Source organism: Anastrepha ludens, chromosome 5 (genome assembly GCF_028408465.1).
Source record: "Anastrepha ludens isolate Willacy chromosome 5, idAnaLude1.1, whole genome shotgun sequence".
NCBI lineage: Eukaryota > Metazoa > Arthropoda > Insecta > Diptera > Tephritidae > Anastrepha > Anastrepha ludens.
In genome coordinates, this window is record NC_071501.1 from 114,840,433 (window position 1) to 114,857,287 (window position 16,855).

The 16,855-nt window shown below is 36.3% G+C and overlaps 1 long non-coding RNA gene across 1 annotated transcript; it reads left to right on the top strand.

Moving 5' to 3' along the window:
- The first annotated feature begins 1,267 nt into the window (after positions 1 to 1,267).
- Positions 1,268 to 2,729, top strand: LOC128864130 (uncharacterized). Its single transcript, XR_008454652.1, has 3 exons — positions 1,268 to 1,761; positions 1,835 to 1,898; positions 2,553 to 2,729. It is a non-coding gene; the product is annotated as an uncharacterized LOC128864130 (long non-coding RNA).
- Positions 2,730 to 16,855: the final 14,126 nt, after the last annotated feature.

The following is a 16,855-nucleotide window of genomic DNA, read 5'->3' on the forward strand; positions in this document are numbered from 1 at the left end:
ACTGCACCGTACCATACCGTACAGTGCTGCACTGCACAATACTCCAATAAATATTATGTGTTTAAATGACATTTGTTATCATTTTCGTGCTTCGAAACGCGCCCTTATTCCCATTTAGCGTACCACACACCAAATTAGTAAAAAAAAAAAATAAAATCTTAAAACTCACACAACACTATTAATTGTAATTCAATTACAGTCAAATATAGCTCATTCGACGCAAAATTAAATTTACTATAACAGTAGTGTACTAAGAAAATTCCGCAATATCGGATAATATCGTAAAAATTATGTCAAAGTTGAAAAAATAGAGAAAAAATAAAAAAATTCCAAATACTTCCGTCTACAGTCTCGTCAGTTGTCATTTCAGAAAAATTGTCAACACACTGTCAAAAAGGATTGTTTTTGTTCTTTCGAACTAAAAAAACAAATTCGAAATCGGATGGAAATTGGCGAAGTTAGGAGTGATTGTTCACATCAACCTACTGAAAATCGGTTTTATGGCCATAAAATGAGATTTTGGGGGTGTATTGGAAATTTCTCCTATACCATTGTTCTTAGTTTTACTATACCTACAAGTTGTATTAGGTCTCCATAAAAGTATAATATCACTGTCGCACAGTGTAATCAATCACTTTTACGTGTTGTTCTATGGTTAAAAATTGCACATCTATCTACCGTCTAAAGAGGAACCGTCTATTAATTATTCACTGCTGACATCTAGGCGTCCCTTTTGAAATACCCTTTGTGATTGACGTACCGCGCTATTTGCAAAAATTATAAATCTTGCGATAGGGTAGTAATTTTGCGCCACCTTATATTATCAATCGTTAATTTAATTTAATTAGACATGTCTTCAAGCGCTGCACTACTAAAGGAAGAAAGTGAAGCTAAACTTAACTCAATATGACAGTTGGCGCGCCATTCATTTATGTAATTAATCAATTCCAATTTAATTTGCTCTGATTGAATTTTCAGCTGGTTCACAACAGTTCTGTGCAAAAAAAAAATCTCATCCATGTACCTTTAACGAGCTTGTTTGCCCTTGGCCACTAGAAGCAGAAAAAAATTTCGTTTATTTTATTTTCTCTTTCAACTCTTCTCTCATTCGCATTTGTGCCAACTCTATTAGACGTGCTTTTCTATACTAAGAACTTTTTTCTCTTTTTCCACTATTTCACTCTTTTCACCAACACTTCTCACTCAGCACTTTCGGTGCTTGTTCTTGTGATTTTTATTTATTTTCAATCTAGTTCGTGTGCCAATATAAATCAATTTGCATGAATTTCCGAATTCGCCTCGCAAGAGCAATAAATACATATCTATATATGTATGTACGTAATTGATAGCCATTTGTATGAGTGATGAAGCAAACGTAAAACGAGCCAACTAACCAAATTGCCACAAGGCATCAGCCGACGTGTGATACGGATATTCAGCCAGTTGTTAGTAAGTCAACTATTCAGAAAGGGTGCCCTTTAACAGTTTCAAGCAAATTCAAAAGTCTGCGGCAGCCCACTTTCTTGGCTATTACACTATGCGTGTATTTATATGTTTGGCGCTGTTCTACCACTGCAGTGAAATTTGGGGCACTAATAAATAAGGAGTGGTCTCGTGACTGTCCTTCAACTGGTGCAAAACGGCTACTGATTGGCTATTGCTTTTGTCAAGGCCATCAATACTTACTACAAGTAGACAGTGGAAATCACTTGGGACAGTTGAATTTACTGCAGGATTTATACGGAAAATGGTAGATGGTAGGTATGCATTTGTATTATTGGCGCTGCTTTGCTGGTTTGTTTATCCTCTAACTTTTCTGTGCTTATATTTTCAGTGTGAATTTTTGATGTATTTGTAGATGTATGTAGGTGTGTGTATGCGGGGCTACTTATAACGAGGTAAAGGATTATAAATAACCTTAATACAACACGTAAGTGTTAGGGAAATGAGAATACTTTCTGGGGTTGGATAAGAAATTTGTATGATATAATATTCTGTATTCAATATTCTGGTTGTTGAAATTCCGTATTGCCGAAATTCTGATTTGCAAAATGATAATAAATTATCCGTGCGATTATATTGTATTAAGGGGTTAGGTGGGTTTGAAAATTTCAAAAAATCGATTTTTTTTTTGTCTTATTAAATAGTATAATATGTTTAAAATATTCTCCTAAAATTTCAAATTCATCCGAGTAAAATTCTACGAGATAGACCCTTCAGAAGTTCCGCCCATCAGGCCATGTCAGTGCAGCGTTTCGTTTTTAAACGCGTTTATCTCAAAGCTCGATTTTTTAAGTCGGTGAACACGATTTCTCGAAAAGTTATGAAGCGATTTTGTTCAAATTTTGCACACATCTTTGGAATAACATTATCAAGTTATTGAACGAAGGTTTTTTTTTTTTTATTACAACTAATTTTTTCGAGCCAACACATGACGAAAATTTGACCAAAAAATGTGTTTTTTTGTTCAAAGTCTGTCAAAAATTCAAATTAAATTTTTTTTTTTCCTTCGTCCATGTACTAACGAAATATTTTTGGTTGTTTGATTTTAGATGAACCAATAATGAGTTATGCTGTCCACGGCAAGAGCATTTTTTTGTGAGACGTGAAGGGAGATGAGGTACCAACGGCTGAGTTTTCGGAATTTTTAAATAAAAATTTCACAAAATACTGTTTAAATATGTATCTTTGATATGCTGAATTGTTTAAATAAAATATATGATTGTATATATTAAAAAAAAAATAGTAAAAATACCCTTTTTTTGAACCTCTGTAACCCACCTAACCTCTTAAGGCAATATCTTTAACCCTCCGTTGGACATCTCTTTTGAAATCTCCGGTTCCGCATCCGGGTCTGGCCAGGTCCCTATGTATTTACATGCATTTTGTATGGGAAATGGTGAAATTACTTACCTTCCAGTAGGTCATGTCGGTTATTAAAGCTCAAAAAACAACAAATCCTGTGGTTTTGGCGGAATCCTAACAGAGCTCTTCAAACACATGAGCGATGAAAACCTTACCATATATCAGTTGGTTTGCAAAATCTGGAATAAAGAACGCATGCCAAAGATGTGGGAAATTGCAATAATTTGCCCTGGGAGACATGTTGATCTATAAAAATTATCGGCCCATAACTCTTTTGAACAACATCTACACAATTTTTTCAAATATTCTAAGCGCTAGGCTTAAACCGCATGCTAAACACATCATTGGTAGCTACCAGCCTGGTTTTCAGGAGGGAAGATCAACGATCGACAAAATTTTCGTACTAAGACAAATTTTAGAAAAGTCTCGCGAAAACGACATGAGGACGTATCATTTATTCCTAGATTTCTAAGCAGCTTACGACAGCATAATTTGGAACCAGCTCTTCTCAGCGATGGCAGAATTCGCTATTCCTGATAAGTTAATATGTTTAACACGCTCGACCATGCAGAATGTAAGGAACGTAGTAAGAGTTGAGAACAATCCGTCGCGAGAGTTCGTCACCCTGAACGGACTTCGGCAAGGGAATGGGCTCTCATGCCCCTCTTTAATATTGCCCTTGAAAAGGTAAAGGTAAACACAAAGGGAACTATTTTGTTTAAATCGGTTCAATTGCTGGCTTACGCGGACGACCCTGGCGCTTAGACATAATCGCATCCTCGCTGCCGAGTTTTAAAGAAGTCTTCACAAGTATTGAAAGGGCAGCAAAATGTATGGGTGTAGAAATAAACGAAGCCAAAACTTAAGCGCTAGTTTCAACTACATCGGACTCTGTCAGACGCAATGTGGGTCAAATACTAAAAATCGGTGACTATGGTTTCTAAATAGTGAAGGAATTTAAATACCCTGAAGTAATCATTAATCATGACAACAAAATTTCTGCAAAAATCGGCCACAGAATCCTTATGGCCAACCGCTGCTATTTTTCGCTGTGCCAACACCTAAGAAGTCGCCCCCTAGGCAGAAAAACCAAGATTTCATTGTATTGCTCAATTATCAATTCCACCTTGTTATACGGTAGTGAAACGTGGACACTCAGAGATGCGCATAAACAGAAGCTGCTGATTTTCGTGAGGAGAGCTCTGCGAAAAATGTTGGGCGCGATTTGTGATAAAGGCGAGTGGCGGAAACGCTACAATCATGAACTCGAAAACCTATATGCGCACCCATCTGTGATAACCACAATCATGATCAGCACATTGAGATGGGCAGGTCACATATTGAGGGCTAACAAGGATTACCCACCTCAACAAATACTCTTCGGTAAATGCCACAGACAGTGAAGAAGGGCACCCGCCGCTTAGATGGATTGACGGTGTAGAAGAAAACGCAGGCTTATTGGGATTTTGGGCATGGAGGACACATGCATGAAACCGAGACAATTGGAGTCATATGCTACAGCAGGCGAAGACCCGACCAGGGTTGTCCAGCCAACAATGATGATGATGATGATATATATTTTTAATTGCTTACTTTGTCCATTGGTTTCGGCATTCATTAAGCTACCTACATCAGCGAAAATAATCGCTGAAAATATTTTGGTTTGTGAAAAAAAAATATTTTTTTGTTTTGCTCTTTATTTTGACGCATTTCGAAGGAGGTTGAGGAAAAAATTGATTACAATGAAATTTATGGCAAAATATCATGATTCAATTATTAAAGGTTTGCTCACTAGTGGCATTCGAGTTTAGACACTCCCTTGCAAAAGGTTGTATTTAAGAAGGTGAATAAGGTGAACAAATTAAATGCTTTTTGGTAAAAATGATAGCAAAAATTAAACTTAAATGGAAACAAACTGCAAACGGTTTAAAAAATTAATTTTAATTAATATTTGAATGTAAATAACGGTACAAATAAAAGTTATTAGCGGAAACTGCCAAGTCTAATATTAAAACAAGAAATTATTTCAGTTAATCCAAGATTTTATTTTGTGAATTAATTACTGAATTTAAAACCGATCGCGAAATTACGAAGATTCGCCAATATGAAACTATTTTGTTAAAAATAAATAAATAATTGGCACGTAGTTTTTTGGCCGAGATCCTTCCCATATTTGTAGCGCATGTCTTTAGGTTGTTCCACAAATGGAAGGACCTACAGTTTTAAGCCGATTCAGGCAGATGGTTTTTTATGAGAAGCTTTTTCATGCCGGTACTGTGCTTTGCTAAGCCACCTCTGGACACTTCATCCAGCCATGGTAAGGTGGGCTCATTGGAAACAAGTTCCGTCAATCCCAACTTTTTATAATGAGGTATGCAATGTTATCGGTCGCGTCGGGACTATCCCATTATTCTCACTGTCGTAACTCCTTGGGAAATGCTAGCTCTTTGCAAAACATGAATTCCGTCTAAATCACCACATCATAAGAAATAAAGCTTTGCAAATTCCACACTTCGTCGATCTCGGATTGCGTCAATAACTCGATCATGTCCTGACTTAAGCGGTATGTATTTCATGTCCTACTATCATAGTCCTGAACATACCGATGAAAACTCTTTAGCGAGTTGTTGCTCGTAACTAGGCCATTTTGAAAATGATTTCTACAAATTTTACTTTTACTCAAAATTTCTAGAGTTAGCAACCCAGTGTCTTGCTAGGGGAGCCGATTTGTCAAGAGAGAACGAGAAAGCTGCTTACTGTTGACATTGGATTCTTACATACGATACAATAGAAACAAGTTTTTCATCGAAGCTTTTCGCCTCGTTGTAGACAAACACGACAATCGGTCTTCGCTGCGAGTGTATCGGCTCCGGTTGGTTGGCTGACTACAATGTTCCCAGGCATAGTAATGGGTTTATTGAAAAATATTTCCATAGCCAAACGAGTAGAGAATTGAGAAATAAAATCTAGATTATTCATACGATTTTCGATGTTTGCAAGGACCAATGGGTTCGTCTCGCATCACTTGTTCTACGGCCATTAGCTTCCTGGAAAATACGAAGCATTGCTAATGCCATGATATTCAACATGTTGCAAAAGAAAGCAAAGATCCATCGTCTTCTTGGTCGTTTTGATGTGAAATGTATGACCATTTGATCCATGCCAGATTTGTGCGCACTACAATAAATAATAGGCGATAATTTTTTTGCTTCACATTCACAATCTTTGGTATAATGAACGGTGAAAAGTAAATTAACCACTCTATTCTGTTTTGGTGAATAGCTGCTGCTGATTGTAACAAGGTTTTCATCAAAACCAAAAAATTACGAAAGCACAGAGCGAGAATTGCTCTTTAATGTGTAGATGCTTTTATGCCATTAATGATAAAAAAAAAAAAAACCTTTGAGCACATAGAACACTAGTTTTATACAACAATTGGTTCAAGTTCCTTATCCTGTAGTGCGTGATAGATTATTCTCATAGATCAATGACTTCAAAAATAATTCAGAGGTATCAAATTAGATGATGTGAGGTAAAGTAATCGCAATATATTAATTTGGGGAATGCTTTTGAAGTGAAAGAAATAGAACCGATTATCGAGAGCGATGATCTTGGAAATCTGAATAAAATTGTATACCTCAAAATAGACTTTTCACGGAGTGAACGAGAACTGCGGACAATATGTTACGAATATGTTACGCTTGCTATTTATATATATCAGGCCTTGAACACCTCTAGGCTTGTCTAGCGCTATCTGGTCCTTCCATTGGAATGTTAGATATATTCTGCCTTAAACGCACTCAGAAGGTTTTGCGGCTAGAGCCATATTAGCGTTATCTATGGTATTCAGTTTGTCAAAGATGTTCGATTACCTGGTTTGCTTATCCGAAAAAAAATTGTTGAGTAGGAGTGTATAGTTGTCAGTTGTCAGCTGCCACGTCATAGGACACTCGGCATCAAACTTGTGTCCGCTCATTTCACATGTATTCTTATGCTCTTCCAATCAGTAGTTGTTCAGATTGGACGGTAACGAAGTGATATGAGCAATAATTGTGTTTATTTTTTCTTATGTATATCACCAAAAAATGTCAGTTTTGTGGTAAATAAACCGCCGTCACATCCAAAGTGAGTTCAGCAAATCAGCTGATTGTTTCAAATTCGCTAAGAGTCCAATGGCGGTGTGAGGTTGGCCAAACCTTCTAAATTATTTTCGCTATGTTAGCTTGTTGTTCGTATTGTGTATTTTCTTCCATGTAAGCACATTTTTAAATACAGGAAAAGTTCAATACCGCAAGCAAAAAAAAAAAAATTCCAAAATCAACTCGATTTTTGGGGCACCTCGAATTTTCACTTTATTCCACTAAATGGAATATAAAACTGCGTACCCAAAAGTGTTCCAAGAATTAAATTTAAAAGGTTAAATGTGTAAATTTATACTCAGAAGCGTGCGCTGGTTTTTATCAATGGGTATTACCGATTTTTTTAGATAAGCCATTTTTTTGCTTCACTTCACTGTCTCTACCTTCGTTAATAAATATCTGCATAGCGCTTAACTCTGAAATAAAGATTCAGAAATATTTGACAATTCGCAAGCTTCAAAACATTGTTGTATGTGTGTATGTGCACTTGGCTGAAAAGTTTTCTGGTAACATAACACACACAAGCATGCTGTCACACGCATTTGTGTTGAACATGTGAAAATTACAAAGTTACAAAGTAGACTGAATGAGCGCAAGTAGTATACGGATAAGAAATTTTGGTGAAAAAAGAATGAAAAAATAGTGTAAATATGTATGTGTTTGTTTGAAGAACGTCTATTTATTTCTCTTGCCTCTGCTGTTGTAAAAATCATCACTATGATTGTTTCCATCTTATAAGCACATATATAAGCTCTCATATGTATGTGTATGTATATGTATATGTAAACATACACACATAAACATATTGTATCTTAGACTAAGAGCGTATACTTGACATATTTTCGCGACACTACCACATCTACCATCAACATGACCACAATTTCACCTCCTATGTACATACACACTTACATTTGTATACATGTACTATATGTGTGTATGTACATAAAGTGCACTTCGCAGCCGGGCAATAGCAATCTGACTCGCACGGTAGTAATCGCAGCGAGAAAGTGAGAATTGCAATAAGAAAGTGGAAAATACAACTTTTCACTCTTAAGCCTTTATTGACGTTCATATTTTAAGTTGGGATTTCGTGGCGTATGTAGTTGTAAATGTCGCATACAATACATAAAAGCCACGATACATCTTGAGTGGTAAAAAGATGCTATTAGAAAAAGTAATGTCTCAAAGCCAAGCTAAGAATAGATGCATGAAAACAATTTTTTTATATAAATTCGGAATGTCATTTCTTATCAGAATCTTATATCGAAGCACTTGATGATATTAGAGCGCGCAAAAGTAGAGAGCTCTTCAATGAGAAACTTTCTGCAGAGGAAATAGACTCGAAATAGACGAAAATGTTCTGGTGAGTTATGTTACACTATTTTATGTTTTGCAACTTTTCTTAGTTTAGTTAGGTTTTTATGTTAAGCTTACTTAAATTTTTTTATGTTTTGCTCGCTTTGATATGCTATGCTTTGTTATGTTATGTTATATTGTGTGGTGTTATATTTTAAAATTTTTGTTTATTTTTTTATTTATACTGTTAAGCTTAATAATCTTTTCATTTGTTATGTTGACTTTGATATGGTTTGCTTTGTTGTCCTGCGTTGCGTTATATTATGTTATGTAGTGTTATGTTACATTATGTTAAACTAAGTTATATGGGGATAACTGAGACCTTTATTTATTAATAACTTGCAAGCTGAGAAAGGCAAATTGTGTTTCCAAACAACTCTGTGATCTCTTTAAGAACATTTTAAGGGTATTGAGTGGCACTTTCACAGAGCATCGTAGGCAGTGATTACTTGGCGTCTAGAGTACGACGTAGTATCGAAAATATACTAGAGGTATCTTGCCTTGCCAATTATGTAATATAGATAAGGCATAAAAGTGCGCTATCATCGAACCTACTATATTTTCTATGGAATTTAGGTCTATTTGATGACTAATGTAAAGGGTAGTGGCGGAGTGCGCCTTAAGATTCCAGTATAAATCTCAAATACATATTTGCCTACCATATAAATGTAACTTTTAACATGCATAACAAGCTCTTCGATATCCAAGAACACAACAGTTGATCACTCAGTCCATAAATAATTACAATGAATTGTAGGAATGCCGTTTTAACATTCACAAATTGACAGACAAACTTAGCAAATGAATAGCAAAAGCCAATGAGGAAATACTGAAATGTATACAGACACGAACACATACGAGTAGATAAATACATGCATAAATATGTCTGTGTATGCTTATAGTGTTCCAACTCGTAGACTGCTGGCTCAGTTGCAGTGAAATATTCATGGAGTTATTAAATAAATTAAAGGATAAAATGAAATTATGCAGCTGCCTATAAGTACTTTTTTATTTTTATATCATATTTTATGCTTATCGTTTACATGACCAGAACCTTTGGTATTTATGTATTTTTAATCGGCGTTCACTTTTAATCACCATCAGCAATTCGTAGCCATGTTGAGCGTATGCGCTTATGAATGCATAATGAATGGTCACTTAATGAAAGCATGGAGATTTGAGGCAAACAGTTTGAATTCCAATCAGCTCATAACGACAGCTTTATAGTTAAAGTTCAATTTAATGAGGAAGTTCATATTAGACAGGAAACTTACGTGGAAGCCTAGTATTGAGAATACACATGCAAAAACGCGGTCGGAAATAAATCGAGATCAACACTTCGTATCACACACTGGCTTTACACTTCGGTAGTTCGTCCTATTTTGCTATAATTAATACTCGTAATTGTGTGATGGCCATCAACTCAAAAGTTGCCAAAAGTGGCCATCAGCTCAAGTTGTATGAAATTGTTGAGCAAGTCCAAAGAACTGCATTTCCATGCATCACCGGCGCTTTGAGGACTAACACAAATAAAGAGCTCAAGGCGTTGATCAGCTGACCCGCTCTAAATCTGGTAGGAAACTCGTGGCCACCGCTTCAGCGCTTAGACTTAATATAATAGCATGGCGCTATGGAAAACCCGCCGGTTCGGCCACGCTTCTATACTAAATACTATGAGTAGTTATAACCAGAAAACTGACTACTCTTTCCCTAAACCCACCTTTGACAGGCTCTTTAAGATTAACAGCCCATTAAGAAGAGAGGCAATGCCATTCAAAGGCCATGAAGAAGAGGTGAAATAAATTTTTATACGGTTCGTGCTAGAAAATAAAATAGGATATGGAGTTTTTGCAAAAAAAAAAAAAAAAAAAATTATTTGTCCGACTTGCGGAGCGTCTACTAAACAGAAGTCTTAGTAGTAAAGGAGGTATCTGTGCACCTTAACACACGCGCTGTAACAGAAGCAACGATGAATATCTTCTTGGATAGTCAGGTGGCTATCAAATCAATGGAGTCAGTTGTACTAAGATCAAAGGTTGCTCAGGAATGCCTGGTAGCTCTAAATGATATTAGCACCGTCTTCAGGGTCAGTCTTATATGGATTCCAGGACATAGAGATATTGAAGGAAATTGCAGAGCCGATTAGCTAGTCAGGGTGCTGATCTTACACTGCTTGAAAATAGAGGCAATATTAGAATTCCTATCGCAAATTTCATATTAAGGATAAAAAATAATATTCTCCAGGAGGCCAATAGGTCTTGGAGGAAAGGAAATACTTGTTTTTCAGCCAGGATATTTTGGCTGCAAATACATAAGAAAATGCCGGGAGAATCGCTCATCCGTTCAAGAAGGAAAATCTCGCAGGTATTGTGTTACCGATCATTGGCTGTGAGGTAAGCACTCTAATAGGCTAGGAGTATTTTCTCATGAATACTGCAGAAATTGTAGAGACGAGGAAGAGGAACAAATAATAAACATTTCCTTTGTAATTTTTCAGCCTTAGCTAGGGATCAGGCAAGGTGGTTAAGAAAACACTCGTTTCACTCTCTGACAGAACTATACGGTGTTGGGATAAAACCTATCCTACGTCTTGTAAGAGAGTCTAAATGGTTGCATGACGAATAAACACTGAAGTTTCCTTGTTGCATAGCGGTATCACAGCGCATCTACATAGCCTAAGTGAGTTAGCTATTCTAAATCGACTGCCACAAAAACCTAAACTAACCTAAGACTTAAAGTCTAATACGAGCTTCGATAAAAAAAATTAAATTCGTTTTCCAAATTAGCAGCATTGACTTTATTTGTATGCATTTTTGGACTTAAAAGAAGTCCAAGCTTAAGATATTTACACTTTTTTTTTTTAATGAGTGCATAATACCTCAATGCTATTGTGTTAAAAATCGGAGTAAAATTCTTTTTGAATAACTTTTTTACTATTTAAAAAAAATTATTTTGGGGATGAAAATCTTTATTTTGACCTATACTGTGGCTTTCTGGTTTACAATTGTCAAATATAATTCACGATTCTAAATCTTCCGATATTACTATTATTATTATTAAAGTCTTGCAAAATATTTAAAAAGATGTTTCTTCCTGTCAATTTTAGTAACTGCAAAAATAATTTAATGTCCTTCGAAGGTATTAAAATAGTTGGAGGAATGCCATTACTAATTTACTCATTTACCCTTCACCCAGGCAGCTGCAATTTTATCATCATAATTTTGCTTTTCAACCACAAGGTGACGGTGATACTGATTTATTTGTCTCCTTACAGTGCACAACAATAGAGATGCAATAAAACCAGAAAATTAATGCCAGCAAAAAAAAAATCAAAAGGTACCCAAATTGAAACGGAAATTATAAAAATCAATCAATGCCACCAATACAGCCATGTGGCGCATTGCATCAGTAGCCACAGCAAAACGACAATGGCAGCAATACTAGCACGTAATAAATGGAGGAAGGTAAACCTAGCCAGAGGGAAGGAAATAAATCGCCAAAGTTTAAATCCGCTTAACTTGAATTGAATGGCAATAATGGAGGGCAACTATAACGATGTATGGATGTGTGTGTGTATGTGTGTGCCATAAAAGTACATGCAACAATTTATATACATATAAATACAAGTACATTTGCATAAGTGCTTGACATCTGATACCAACACTCGTATCAACACTCCCAGCAAGCGTCAATGAGAAGCGATGGAAATGAACGGTGAAATAGAATATCATCAAAATAAATCGATTAGAAAAACGCAACTGGCAATTTTGTATACTCAACAAGGTGGCGCTAAATTAATCACCCTATCAGAAGGTTTTTAATTTTTGCAAATGTCGTTGTACGTCAATCATATTTGAGATTTTTGAACTAGACAACTGCAACATACAAACAAACAAGCAACGCAGTGCGTAGAAGTCGAAATCAACATTTCCACCACTCGAAATCATTTTTTTTTTAAGTTATTCAAAGACAAACTTGGATAATTAATTTTGCGCCACCTTGTATATGAAGAGTGTTTAAAACGACACCTGTGGAGACGTGTGATCAGATACGAAAAAATAGGAATGACTCATTTAATATTCTTTGTAAAAGGTGTACGAATATAATAGAACGAAAGAAGTCTGCCAAAAATATCTCCACGCTTGTTTTTTCAGTGAATTGGAAAAAAATATTATAACCGAATTTTGCTTTTCTTTTGTTTCTCATTTTATTTACCTTTGTTTAAATTATTGAACAAAATAATCAGTATTAAAAATATATCATTATTTGCTTTTCATAGGAATAAAATTGCGAGAAATAAACGAAATCAGTTTTGAGAAATAAAAGTGTGGCTTACATTTTTTGGTAAAAAACAAAACTTAAAATATTTCGTTCTGTAAAGAAGTTCTTCGTCATTTGCTGAAACTTAATTTTCGGCTTCCATTCAAAGAAAATTGCGGCTGAGCTTCTTCGAATGCTCTTTGCTCTTAAATAATTGCGATGAATTTCTAATTAGTTAAATACTGTTTTTGAAGTGGCATGAAGGCTTTAAGGGCGGTGATTCTGAAGTCAGCGACCATCACAGGTTATACCTTCTGTTCAAATATGAACGAGACGTTATCAATAAAACGGTCCGCGGATGACATATGGCAAAAATAAATTTTTTGTTTTTTGGTAGGACTGTTATAAGCTTACATGGCAAATTTCAGCGTGATATGTCACATAGTTTGTTTTCTGTGCTACTGTAAACAAGTCAAGCTCGAGTGTGTTCTTCGAATTCTCTTTTATGACTTCAATTGTCTCAAAATGTTTTCCACGGAGCGGCAACTTGAGCTTGGGAAACAGGAAAAAGTCACATGGAGCCATATCAGGCGAATACGGTGCTTGCGGAACGATATTAACATTATTTTTGTTCAAATAATCGCGAACAAGACGTGATGTGTGAGCAGGTGCATTATCGTGATGCAAGAACCATGACTTGTTGTCCCACAATTCCTTCCTTTTAAGACGAATGTTCTCGCGCAAACGCTTTAAAACGTCTAAATAATATTCAGCGTTAACCGATTTTGCGATTTGTGCGATTTTCAAGCACAATTTCCTTTACTTTTCCGATGTTTTCGTCGTTTACTGATGTTGCTGGACGACGTTCATGAGGCAAGTTTTCAACCGATGTACGGCCCTCTTTGAACGATTTGTACCACTGGAAAACACGTGCACGCGATAGAGCATAGGTTGTCTGCTACATTTTTAAGGCGTCTGAAGCCGAAATTTTGTTGGAATAACAAAATTTCAAACAAATTCTTTGTTCAACTTGAATTTCCATCGTTAAATTCGAAGAACACACTCGAGCTTGACTTGTTTACAGTAGCACAGAAAACAAACTATGTGACATATCACGCTGAAATTTGCCATGTAAGCTTATAACAGTCCTACCAAAAAACAAAAAATTTATTTTTGCCATATGTCATCCGCGGACTGTTTTATTGATAACGTCTCGATTCGCCAAGCGTTAGCAAGTAGCGAATATATGAAGCAACAAAAATTATTTCTCTTTGGAAGCACTTAATGAGTATTGGTAAGTCGACGTTCATACGGGGAAACATTTGTTGCTTCACCTCGTTACTTATGATTCCCGTGCTCTGTCAACACCGTTTGTGTTCTCGTTCTTCTCCGTGTAGTTATTGACTTTAGACTAAAACTTAACAGTTGCAAGGCATGCGAACAGGTCGGACAACAGCAGAAGAGAATTCGCAATGTTGGAGCCACAACATTTGCTCTGTATGAACGAGGTTTAACGAAACTTTCTTGAAATCGAGTTGGCAACATTAACAAGAGTGAGGCATAATTATACTCACTAGCAGTGAATCTTACTCGATAACTTTGTTGTTACTTTCACATGCACATATTTTGTTAAGTGAGCACAGCCGATAGATAGCGAACAGAGGAGTGGTGAAGCGAAGGCGTATATTATGAACTATTAAAGCCGAGTGTTATTATCGCATGTGAACGATATCGAATACAATTGTGGCGCTTGGACATATCACTGAAAGAAGAAGCGCCACACTAACGGGAGAGGCACGACAAAGTTACTTACTAGCCTAACCAGAGTCGAGCTCACGTCGCAAAAGGAGTGAAGATATATTTAGAAACACTGAAACGCAAGGTTATCCTCTCCCGCTGTACTCCCTAGACATTGGTTCTATCGATGGCGCATGCTGCTGCTGATCCCATGAATTTTGTCCATGAAAAAATTTGTCCAGTAAGGAGGACGCAAAAAGTACTTTGGGTGTGCTGTTCAATGAGAAAAAGATACTTTCCGACTTTCCGTTGAGAATATTGCTGCTGCAGCGCAAAGTGCTGATGAGCAACTTTCAGCATCGATACTTCGACGTTTTCAGCAATAAGGGCATTTACTATTAGGCGGTTTTACTTGTAGACGTCGTGCTCATGGTGGGCATTTAAAGAATACCATTTTTTACACATAATTGTAAAGAACCGAATTTCAAATAAAAATAGTAGAAACTGAAATAATCTAAATTTGTATATGCTTTATTTTGAAACAACATCTAGGCTCGTCTTTGGAAAGACTGGTTAAGGATATTTTTTTAAGAGCTCGAAAACTTAAAATGGTAATAAAAAACAAAAATAAAAATGGATTAAAGAACTTGTATAAAATTTTGTGTGAAAAACGAAATTAAGTGCGCGGATGCATTCCGAATGCGTCTTATGGAGAAGCTACTTTGGACCAAAGCAACCTTTATCGGTGGTACAAAATGTTCTCAGAAGGCCAAGAAGATGTGAACGACGAAAAGCGTGCCGGACGCCCGAGCACTTCCACAACAGACGAAAAAATTGATGGAGTGAAGAAAATAGTATTGGCCGTTAGAGAAATTGCTGATCACCTAGACTTATCGATTGGCTCGTGCGATTCGATTTTTTTAATGATTTTGGCATGAGACGGGTCGCCGCAAAATTCGTACCAAAACTGCTCAATTTCGACCAAAAGCAGCATCGCATGAACATTGCTAATGAGATGTTCGATGCTGTCCGCGACGACCCAAATTTGCTCCAGAGGGTCATAACTGGTGACGAATCGTGGGTTTATGGTTATGACGTGGAAACCAAACCTCAATCATTTCTATGGAAGCTGCCGCACGAACCAATACCGAAAAGAGCGGGCCAAGTTCGGTCGAATGTAAAAGTTTTGCTTACCGTTTTCTTCGATTGCAGGGGCGTTGTGCATCATGAGTTCTTGCCACAGGGTAAAACCGTCAATGAGGAATATTAACTGCAAGATATGCGCGTGAAGCAATCCTCCAGAAACGCCCGGATTTGCGGAAGAATAAAAATTCGCACTTGCATCACGATAACGACCCTGCTCACACATCGTTGCTCGTGCGCGACTTTTTGGCCAGAAACAACACACTAATGATGCCAAAGCCACCGCACACCCCAGATCTGGCCCCCTGTGACTTTTTCTTGTTCCCGAAACTGAAGAGGCCCATGAAAGGGCGACGCTACGCCCACGAAAGGAGGACACTACGCTACGATGGACGAGATAAAGACAGCATCGAAGGAGGAGCTGAAAAAGATAAAAAAAAGATTTTTTGAGGAGCTTCAAAGATTGGAAAAAACTTTGGCACAAGTGCATAATATCTCATGGGGATTACTTTGAAGGGGACAAAATAGATATTAATGAATCAATAAATAATTTTTGAAAAAACACAAAATTCGCGATACTTTTTTAACACACCTCGTATGTCCTTTGCGACATAGTTATCAGTATTAATGGTTCTCACGCTGCTGAAAAAACGCCCGATATTTCAAAATCGATCAATATTCGTGCACTCCCCTATGTGAAGGCGCCGTTTTTAAACTCTTAATAGCTGAACCCTTAAACTCTCTTTGAATTAATCTGCATTTTTTTTTTAATTTCCAGTATGCAGTTTCGCATCCCATTGAATTTTGTATTAATAAGCGCAATTCTTAAGCGGTAAATTATCACTTTGATTTTTAAAACAATTTTTGTGGTGTCGGCTCTTGCGGTTTTTTACATATAAGAAATGCAAGTTATAAAAACTGGAGTTGAACCTTTTTAATTTTTATTTGCAGACAGATTTGCGCTTATCTTCCACAAAAAATAGATTTTTATATGGAATGATATGTGAAAAGCGGTCAGATCAAAAATTATTAAAAATCCGAGCAATTTTTTGTGCGGTTAAAACTAGCACTTGTTTTACTAAAATTTCATGAGGTCCGATTACCTGAACATTTTTTCGGGATTCATGTAAAAACAAATAAAAATTTAGGCGAAAACTCGTTGAACTTTTCTAAATTTCGGCTAAAGTTGGAAAGTATGATTTGTATGGTTTTAATTAAAGAATGAATAAAATTTAAAAATAAAAACAACAACAAATTTCTAATTCGAAAAATATTGTAAATATTAAAAGAAATCATCCTGCACTAAGTTATGCACGCCTCTAAAATATATTAAATTCCAGTAACGAGTTAGGAAA